Here is an 11,080-nt window from a genome sequence, read left to right on the forward strand (position 1 = left end):
CACTGTCCTTTCATTTGTGTGACAAGGGGCACAGCAGGGCCTTCCTGAAACTACCCCGTGGCACAGTTCTCAGAGACAGAAGTCTGAGCTGGCAGAGCATATAGAGCCTGAGGCATTTTATTTCTCTGTTTGCAGTTGATGATTATCTTTGTTGGTTAGAGGTAACAAGAATGTTTCTTGCTTTTTTGAACAAAGGTAGAAATTCCAAACCAGAAATACTTTGGTTTTGGTGCTTAGTTGTTGTTTTGTTTTTGTTTTCTTATTACAAAAACAATAGCCACTCATTGTAGAAAATTTAGAAAATACAGATAACACAAGAGAAGAAAGTGCTTTAAGAGGCATCTAGTATCCAGCTCTTTAAAAAATATTTTTTACTTTTGAAAATAAATCACTGTAAGTTAGGAACCTATGATTGTCACTAAGTAGTATCTTTGTATTTGAGAGTTTTAAAAGAGAAACAGCTCTATTCTCAACAGTACAACTAGAAATGACTCCACCAGCCTTTTCTGAGCGCACAGGGCTTTGGAGGAATGCCGTTTCAGAAAGGTGGTTCTGTTCGATTTTTATTCTTTCGGGCTCCTCTTCCTCAATTGTGGGGATACTATGTGAATTATAGCCGCACCCCACAGCTTTGAAACAGAGCAGGGCTCTCTCTGCCACTTGTAACCCTATTGTGTGAGGGTGTATAGAAAGACTTTGTTTCTTCAACAGAAATGAGCTCCACGGCTCCATGGCTGGGACGAAGGAAGGGCCTGCCAGCACACACCGTAAATAACATGCCTGCTTGGGTTCATCCCACCTGCTGAGCCTGTCTTACTATTCAGCTATCAGACTTTGATTTCAGTAAATCAACATGAACTTGAGGACAACCAGCTTCTCTGCATCTCTAGTCAGGGAGCTGCAGGAACAAGGTTGAGCAGTGAGCTCGTCCAGCAGGGTGGACTGGTATTCAGCCAAGAGGGGAGAGAGTGTTTAGTGGCCATCTACTGCGTGTCTGGCCCTGCGCCTGGGCTCTGGGCACTGCGGTGGACGTGCCAGGTGTCCCTGTGCTCATACAGTCTTATGGGGAAGCCAGATATTCCGCGAGAAAGAGCACAACTGGAACAGACCCCAAGTGTGAGCCACTCTGTGGAGGACAAGCCTGGAGCACAGAGCACAAAGCACGTGCTGGGTTGGGGGTACGGGTTGGGAAGCCACCCTGAGTCGGGGGCACAAGGAAGGCTCATGTGGACCAGGGACATTAACTGAGACCTGCAGTGTGCGTAGGGCTGAGCCACATGCGGGGCCTGTGTGGAGGGCTGGAAAGAGGAGTGCTTAAGGCAGATAAACAGCAAGTGTGAGAAAGCTTCCAGCTCTCTTGGAGAAACAGAAACAGGGCCACTGAACTGGAGCGGAGGAGCAGGGGGCAAGGTGGGGCCAGAGGAGACCCATTCTGCTAATGAGGGAAAGGAGGCTCTGAGAAGTCAACCAACGTGCCCAAGTTTTTTGTTTGTTCTTTCATTTAATCCTCACTTGAGGATATTTTTTCCATTGCTTTTCAGAGAGAGTAGAAGGGGGGCAGAGAGAGAAACATCGATGTGAGACACATCGCTTGGTTGCCTCCCGCACTTGCCCCAACTGGGGCGGGGGATCGAGCCTGCAACAGAGGTACGTGCCCTTGACTGGAATCGAACCTGAGACCCTTCAGTCCGCAGGCAGATGCTCTAACCACTGAGCAATACCAGCCAGGGCACACCCAAGCTTTCATAGCTGGAACTCACAATCCCTGTTACCTTTGTGCAGCATTAGACCAAGTCGTCCCACTTTATTCCTGTAAGTCCACCACCCTCACAGCCTTGGTTTCGCTGTTCTCTCATCCCCAGATATCTGATGGATCCATCCCTCTCTTCATTCAGATCTCTGTACAAATGAGGGATGGGTGAGGCGACACAATCATATTAGTTCTTCAGGGGAACATCATTTTGGAGGCTACACAGCTGTTCAGGAGAGAGGTGATAACAGCAGGGATTAGGGTGATGGGAGAGATGGACAGGAAGGAAATCTAGGAGTGCACTGGGAGCCCTGGACAGCCTGGATGAGGCAGGTGAGGGAGAGGTTGGTGTCAGGGATGACCTCCAGCTTTCCAGCTTACTTGGCAAGGATGCAGGCCTAAAATTGGCCTGGTTGGATTATAATCTCACCCCCAAAGACAGGATCCAACACCGTGGCTTGTCAAACCCACTAGATTCACCTGGAGCTGGGGAGAAATTTCCTGAAAGGAAAGGGGTACTGGTACCAGGAAAAGAGAAATGGGAAAACCAGCTGAAGAGACCCAGCTGTAACTCCCACAGCTCGCTGCAGAGATAACACAGAGGGTCCAGTCTCTGGCCTTCATGAGATACCAGCAATAAGCATCAGGCGTTTATTCGCCATTAATCGCCAGCTTGCATATGCCATCAGGCCAGAAACCAGGGGACACGGTCCTGCTGCTCAGGAGGCCCCTGAGATTGTCAAATTCACTGTCATAGGCACACACCTGTAGGGGGCACTGTTACTCTTCTCACTCCCCTGGTCCCTGAAGTAGCCAACCAGGTGTCATTTTAGCTTAAATCAGAGGTTTAAAGGGCAGAGGGATTCGTTCCAACAGCTTCAGCCAAACTGGGAAGTGGCAGAAGGAGCTCAAGGAGTGTTGCAGCCGGAAACATTTAGTCCTAGTTTCGCATAAACACGCACAGTGACGCACATACTCACGTGCTCCTGGCATTCCTCAAACCTTGCCCATCATGTCAGGGAGACATGGATCTTAAGGGGGAAAAAATGTCCTTTGTTTACTTTAGGTATTTCTTTCAGTGGTACCTGGGAGCCTTTGGCAAATATGTTAGAATTAAAAACCAAAATGCTAAGCCAGTGAGGAGGCTAACGTAACAAGAACTAGTCTTTCAAGGTCCCCTAAGGTACTCGGCAGAACCGGTATTAATGACCAAGTAAAAGAAGCCAAATTGCCCAGGATGTTTGTCTAAGAAAATGATAGTGTGGCTTTCTGCGTATCCAGTGACGGATGTGGACTTGCCAGGGTTTGCTAAGGCCTCGTAAAGGCACAGTGGTGGCTGCAGGTTTCATCATGGAGAGGAAGCGTGCAAAGTCAGATGCTAAATCTAGCACATTGGGGTTTTTTGGTTTGTTTTCCTTTTTTTAAGTATTGTTTTTAAAAAATATTGTTGGAAGTGGTCAAGAAGGGAAATCAAACTCGGGGGCAGAAAAGACATTGTGTCATAAAACAACAAACAGACAAGTGTCCTGGGATCTGTCACAAGGGTGTTAAACAGTAAACAGAGCCAGTTGCCATCTCTAAACTGGTGGGAATATTGGGCTGAAAGTATTAAGTAAATTGACGACCCTTCCAAGTTGGTAGTTTCTGTGCTTCTTGTGAAACAGGCCTCTAGGCCCAAGTCCACTGTCGGGATTGGCGGCCATCTCCAGGGAGGTTTTATCTTTGCTCTTGGCAGTTCTGCTCAGTAATAGGAACTACTGTCCATGGAGAGCTCTTGATGGGCTGGGTGCTCTGAGAGCTGTTCCTGTGTTGTTTCCATTACATCTTCACAGCAGCCTGTGAGGTAGCCCTGTACTCATCTCCATTCTAACATGAGGCCTTTCATCAGTGGGTTAACTTACTGAAAGTTTGTTAAAGTGGCCATAACTAACCGAAAGGCCAGAGCTAGTAAGCGCTGGCACTGGGGTTGAAACTCGGGAACTTTGTGTCTTGAGTCTGCCAGCTGAGCTCTGGTTTTTCACTGCCTTCCACACTTTCTCTTCCACCTTGTGGCTCCTTGAATTCTGGTCCTTGCTCCAGTCTGGGGCCAGGCAGAAGGTAGGGTGGGTGGGCACGATGCTAACAGAGGCTACATAAAAGGCGGATTTTACGGTTGTGCTTCAGTTCTGGGTTGACCACGGTGACCTCCCTGCTGTCCACATGAGGGTGATTGGGAGCTGTGCCCAGGGCTGGCTCTGTTGCCAACAACTTTCCAGCATCCAGAGAGGATACAGGGATCACCAAGGAAGCCCAGAGGAGCAGAGACTCAGGTAACCTACCCAATATCCATCATTCTCTTCTGTCCTTAGAAACAGAATGCAAATTTTCTTCCAGCTGACAATGGGCCCAACTAAAAGACTAGATTTCCCTGCTTCCCTTGCACTCAGCCACGTGACTAAGTCCTAAGCGATGAGATTTTGCAGAACTGTTGCAGAGTCTTCTGGGATTAAAGGAAGCTGACTCAACAGGGAGGTGAGTCCTTGTGTCTCCTTCCTCCTTCCTAAAGCCTAGATGCAGCTGTAAGGGCTGGTGCCCAACAGCTGGCTTGGACACTAAGGTAATTTACTTTAGGTGGGAATGCTTCTCAACTTTAATGTGCATCCGAATCACCTGGGGTTTTGATAAAAATGCAAACTCTGAGTCAGTAACTCTTGGGTATATTCCCTAGCTCTTTTCACTGAGAGAACTTAGGTGCAGTAACCCTCTTAATAAATGAGTACACCTGACACCCAAATCTTGGCTCCTAAAGGCTATTTGAGAAGAACAGTACCTCCAACCGCCAGAGCTGGCCTTCCCTGTGTAAGGGGACCTCCCAGGCCCTTCCTAATTCAATTTTTCCCCCATTCCAGGCCCTTCCCTATCATCCCCCCCTTCACCTTGGATCATGTTCAAGAAATTTGATGAAAAAGACAATGTGTCCAATTGCATCAGTTGAAACCCTCAGTTATAAAGGGCATTAAGAACCAACTGATAGAGCAATTTCCAGGCACTGAACCATGGCTTAATCAAGTCATGCCTAAGAAAGATCCTGTCAAAATAGTGCGATGCCATGAACATATAGAAATCCTCACCGTAGATCGAGAGTTACTATTTTTTCAGACAGAGGGGCCTTTTTGTCCAACCCTAAGATTATTTCACAAATATCCTTTTATCCTGCCACACGAGCAGGCTGAAAAGGAGCCATCAAATTTACTCCGTGGAGCAAATATCATGTGTCCGGGCTTAACTTCTCCTGGAGCTAAACTTTACCCTGCTGCAGTAGATACGATTGTGCCATCCCGGCAGAAGGAAAGCAGCATGCTCTGTGTGTCGGAGTCGTGAAGATGTCTGCAGGAGATACCGAGAAAGTCAACAAAGGGACTGGCATTGAAAATACCCATTATTTAAATGATGGGCTGTGGCTTATGAAGACATATAAATGAGCCTCAGAAGGAATGCACTTGGGCTAAAACATGGAGATTACGCTGTATCTGTGTTTGTGTCTGAGTGATAATATGAAGACAATACCTCTGTGGTTATGCTGAATAAATTCAACAGATGCTAAAATAAACAGAAAAGGCAGAGCAATTGTCACTGCAGCCTGTGATGTCCCACTTGCCACCTTCTCTGTGATGCAGGGCCTGGACACAAGCTTGTTTGTTCACATTACATAATCAATAGTTACTAAAGGTTGGAATAATTAAGTTCTGGTCTCTTAGCAAGTTTGATGGTTACAATGCAATATTATAGTCTATATTCACCATACTGTGCATTAGATCATTAGAATTTGTTTATGACTGGTTGCAAATTTGTACCCTTAAGCAATATCTGTCCTAACCCCCAGCATCTGGTGATCATCATTTTACTCTGTTTTTATGAGATTGGCTTTTAAAAAATATTATTTATTTTTATATCGATGTATAATTGGCACATAGCATTATGTTAGTTTCAGATGGACAGTTAATCATTCAATAAATCTAGTTAACATCCACCACCATACATAGTTACAAATTTTTTTCTTATGATGAGAACTTTTAAGATCTATTCTCTTAGCAACTTTCAAATATGCATTACAGTATTATTAACTATAGTTACCATGCTGTACATTGTATTCCCTTGACTTATTTATTTTATAATTGGAAGATTGTACCTTTGATCTCTTCATCCATTTTACCCACCCCATCTCCCCAACTCTAGCAAGCACCAATATGCTCGCTGTATCTATGAGCTCAGGTGTTTTTGTTTTAAAATTCCACATGTGAGGTCATTTGGTATTTTTCTTTCTTTGACTTATTTCACTTGGCATAAGGCCCTCAAGGTCCATCTATGTTGTTACAAATGGTGAGATTTCTTTTCTTTGGCTGAGTAATATTCCAGTGTGTAATATACTTTTTTTTTTAATCCATTCACCTATCAATAGACACAAGTTGTTTTCATACCTTAGCTATTGTTAAGTACTAAGTTAAATTATTGTAGTTATATTTTTACTACTTTTCTCTTTTAACGTTTATACTAACTTTATAAATGATTAAACTACCACCTTTACATTAGATTATTTTGAATTTTACTATATATTTACTGTTACCAGTGAGATTTACACCTTTATATATTTTCCTGTACTAATTAGTACCCTTTTATCTTTAAAAAGTTCCTTTAGCCCTGGCCAGAGTGGCTCAGTGGATAGAGCATCGGCCAGCACACTGAAGGTTTGTGAGTTCAATTCCAGTCAAGGGCACATACCTGGATTCGATTCCCAGTCCTGGTCAGGGCACCCGCGGGAGGCAACCTATCGATGTATCTCTCTCACATGGATGTTTCTTTCTCTTTCCCTCTTTTCCTTCCTTTCACTCTCTCTAAAAATCAATGGGAAAATAATCAACAAAAAAGTTCCTTTAATATTTCTTGTAAGGCTTGCCTAGTAAGGATGAATTCCTTTAGTTTTTGCTTTTCTAGAGAACTCTTTCCTTCAGTTCTGAGTAACAACTTTGCCAGGTAGAATATTCTTGGTTGGCAGTGTTTTTTTCTAGCACTTGAATAGATTATCCCACTCTTTTCTGGCCCACAAAGTTTCTGCTGAAAAATCTGCTGAGTCTTATGGAATTTATCTTGCATGTAAGCAGTTGTTTTTCTCTTGCTGATTTTAAGATTCTCTCCTTGTCTTTAATTTTGACACTTTAATTATAATGTGCTTTGGTGTTGGTCTCTTTGGGTTCATCATTTTGTAACTCTGTAGGCTTGCTGGATCTAGATGTCTGCTTCCTCTCTTGGGTGTGGAAAGTTTTTAGCTATAATTTCTTCAAATAAGAATTCTGCCCCTTTCTCTTTTTCTTCTTCTGATACCCCTATACTGCAAATGTTTACCTGCTTGATGTTATCCCGTAAGTCCCTTAAGCTATCTTAACTTCTTTTTTCTCTAATTGTGTAAGTTCCACTGCCTGGTCTTTGATCTCACTGATCCTTTCTTCTTTTTCATCAAGTCTGTTGTTGAACCCCTCGAGTGTGTTTCCCAGTTTAACTACTGTATTCTTCAGTCCGGTGACTTCTATTTGGTACTTTTTAAAATTTCATCTCTTTGTTGATGTTCTGTATTTATCCATTCTTTTTCCAAATTCAGTGAGCATCTTTATGACCATTATTTTAAACTCTTTATTAGGTAAATCACTTATTCTCAGTTCATTAAGGACTTTCTCTTAGGTTTTATCTTGTTCTTTCTTTTGGAACATATTCTTCTGTTTCTTAATTTTCTTTCTCTATGTTGGGTGTTTATGTATAGATAAAAAGCTACCTCTCCCTGTCTTGAAGGAGTGGCTTTGTGTAGAAAATGAAACTTATTTACAATCCTACCCTAGCTCTTGTCTTTCAAATCTTTGTGATTGTCCAAGCAGCCTATTTTATTTTTAGAAGCTCCCCATAGTTGAGGGTGTGCCAAGACCTGTCAGTGTTTCAAATGGGAGGATCCCAGTCCATAGCTAGATTCGAGCTGACTGGAAGCCAGGCAGCAGATTTTAAAGTATGCAAATATATACAATTCTGTAGGACTGTAAGCATAAGTCCTGGCCACCAGAGTCAGGTGATGTAGAAATGTTCCCTGGGTAAAGTTATAAAAATTGAGATGTCAGATTGAGTGTACAGGCTCCTTTCTGGGAGACACCAGCAACTTGGTGAGGTAGAGGGAAAGTAGAAAGATCAATCACTGACTTCTGTCCCTGCAGTGCACCTCAGTAGGCTCCTAGACGTGTGCCAAACCAGAAGCCTGTCTCATAGGGCAAAACTCCAGAACAAGCAAATAGGCCTTTTTCACAGAAAGTGTGGGGTGTGTTTCATTCTGCTGTTTGCAGTGCCCTGGTATAAACTGTCTATTTGTTCCTGTCCCATGGGACAAGGAACACAAACCCCACTGGCCACCAGAGCTAGGTGATCGGGTGGTGTCCCCTGGGTAACAGCCATAAAAACCAGGGCACCAGACACATGTGCAGTATCTGGGAGATACTGGTACTCTAGAGCACGGCAGAGGGAGAGTGCAAAGACAGTGCCTTCCTTTGGGGTCTTTGAGAATTTCAGTGAACCCTTATATGTGTGTTTAATTAGAAGCCTGCCCCTCAGGCTGCAGCTATGAAGATAAGCTAATAGGCCTGTTTTCACAGTAAGGCTGGATGCCTCAGTCTGTTGCCTTTTGTTGTGCCCCGGGGATGGCAGACAGTGAAGAATGCTTTCTCCATTGGTTACAGCCCTGTGGGACCTGTGAGCATAAGTCCCACTGGCCACCAAAACCAGGCAGTCTAGAGGTGTCCCCTGGTGTCAGGGACAAAAGTTAAAGTATTAGAGGAGGATACAAACTCCTTTCCCAGAGATGCCAGCAAGCTGGGGTGAGGCAAAGGGAGAGTGCAAAAATGGTGCCCACCAACCTCCATCTCTGGAATGTACCCCAGCAGCCCCCCAGATGTCTATTATTTTAGATGTCTGCCCCATAGGCTAATGCTTTAAGATAAGCAAATAAGCCTTTTTAACAGGAAGTCTGGGTGCTCCTCAATCAACTGCCTCTTTGCTGGTCCCTGGGTTGGGTGAGTCCAAGCACACAACTCTCTTATGAGTCACTTTTCAGTTCACTATTCCTCATGGTTATCAATGATGCAAGCCACATTGGTTTTCAAAGTTAGATGTTTTAAGGGCTCATCTTTCAGGTCTTAAAAGTTAGGGTGCCTGATGTGAGTTTCAAACCCTTAACTCTTCAGGGAGAAGCTCTGAATTGTGAGTTTCCTCCAGATTCAGGGCTTCTACACCAGGGGTGGGGATTATAGTGAGATTGTGTGTTAGTCTCTCCTGCCTGCTTCGATGGTTTGTTTTCATTTGCCAAATGTGTAGGAGTCACTCAGCTAGTGTTGGGTTTTTTTCAGGGGAAAGTGTTCCATACGTGGCTGTAGATTAGTTGTGTCCATGGGAGGAGGTTAGTTCAGGATCTTCCTATATCACCTTAAGCCGGAACTCCACAAGTTTGGTTTTTGTAGATTACACACGAGATCAGGCAGTGTTTGTCTCTGACTTATCTCACTTAGCATAATGTCCTCAAGGTCCATCCTTGTTGCCTTGAATGGCAGGATGTCCTTTTTCCTCGTGGCTAAATATTCCATTGTGTGTGTATATAATCGCATTTTCTTTACATTCACCTGTTGGTGGGTACCTAGGCAGTTCCCATAAAACGGCTATTAACATGGGAGTGCATGTATCTTTCAGGTATCCTGTTTCCATTTCCTTTGGGTATATGCCTAGAATTGCTGGGTCATATGGTAAATCTATTTTTTAATTTTTGACAAACCTCCATATTATTTCCCACAGTGGCTTAAACAATTTTATTCCCACCAACAGTGTAAAAGGGTTCCCTTTTCTCCACATCCTAACACTGTTATCTTTTATAATAGCCATTCTAACCAGAAGGGGTATCTCATTGAGGTTTGATTTGCATTTCTTGATGATTACTGATGTTGAGCATCTGTTAATACAACTGTTGGTCATATGAATATCTTTAGAAAAATTCCTATTGTTTCTCTGCCAATTTTTAAATTGGATTAATTTGTTTTGTTGTTGTTATAGGAGTACCATATATATTTTTAATGTTAACCCTATTCAATATATGGTTTGAAAATTTTTTTCTCCCATTCTATAGGTTACCTTTTCACTTGTTTCTTTTGCTGTACAAAAGCTTTTAAGTTTGATGTAGTTCTATTTGTTGACTTTTACACTTTTGATTGTGCTTTTGGTGTCTTTTTTTAAAAAGCACTGCCAAGGCCAATGTCAAGGGGATCGTTTCCTTCTAGTTTTCTGGTATCACATCTTACTGTTTAAGTCTCTGATCTAATTTTTATGTACGGTGTAGGATGAGGTCCAATTTCATTTTTTGGCATGCACTTAGCCATTTTTCCCAGGACCACTTGAAGAGATTCTTTCATGGGTGTTCTTCGCTCCCTTGTTAAATATTAGTTGACTGTATATGCAGGGGATTTATTCTGGGCTCTCTACTCTGTTCCATTGGTCTATGTGTCTATTTTTATGCCAAGACCACACAGTTTTAATTACTGTAGCTTTGTAGTAGAGTTGACCCTTGAACTACAAGGATCTTTACACACACGATTTAAAAAAGCAACTGCATTTTTTAAAATGTCTTTATTAATTTCGGAGAGAGGGAGAGGAAGAAACATCAATGATGAGTCGTTGATTGGCTGCCTCCTGCACCCCCTCCCCCCCCCGCCCCCGGGGAAGGAGCTTGAAACCCCAGGCATGTGCCCTGACTGGGAATCAAACCTCAATCTTCTGGAGCACAGGTCAATGCTCAACTGCTGAGCCACGCCTTATTTCTGAGTTCATCGAACTAAGTTTTCTTGTAGCTCACTGAATTTCTTCATAGAACTATTTTAATTTTTCTCAGATCATATGCCTTTGCATTTAGTTTTTGGAGAATTCTGTGATACCGTATTTCCTTGAATAAGTGTTTGTAGGTATGCATTTCTGCTTTTGTATTTGAAGTAACAGACACTTTTTGAACCAAGGTTTTATGTCCTCTTTTGTTCTTACAATTCAACAGACTATTAAACACCTCTTATAGTCCAGATTGTGACACTATAGCTCGTTTGTGGTTTTTCCTTTGCCCATTGAGCCTGGCCTACCTATGATCTGGGCATAATAACTATGTCTACTGGATCTGGCTCTTGGGATGCACTCAGGAGTACTTGCAAGGAGCTGACATATGAATGGGGGGGAAGTGTGGGTTTGGCACCTGGGGTATTGGGGGTAACCAGTTTGGTTTCATACAACTGTAGT

The 11,080-nt window shown here is 43.2% G+C and overlaps 1 pseudogene across 1 annotated transcript; it reads left to right on the forward strand.

Moving 5' to 3' along the window:
• Positions 1 to 4,673: 4,673 nt before the first annotated feature.
• Positions 4,674 to 5,211, forward strand: LOC308546830 (malignant T-cell-amplified sequence 1 pseudogene; annotated as a pseudogene). Its single transcript has one exon. The product of its transcript is annotated as a malignant T-cell-amplified sequence 1 pseudogene (transcript).
• Positions 5,212 to 11,080: the final 5,869 nt, after the last annotated feature.

The sequence above is a fragment of the Miniopterus schreibersii genome (assembly GCF_964146895.1).
Source record: "Miniopterus schreibersii genome assembly, chromosome: 17".
In the NCBI taxonomy this organism is placed as follows: domain Eukaryota; kingdom Metazoa; phylum Chordata; class Mammalia; order Chiroptera; family Miniopteridae; genus Miniopterus; species Miniopterus schreibersii.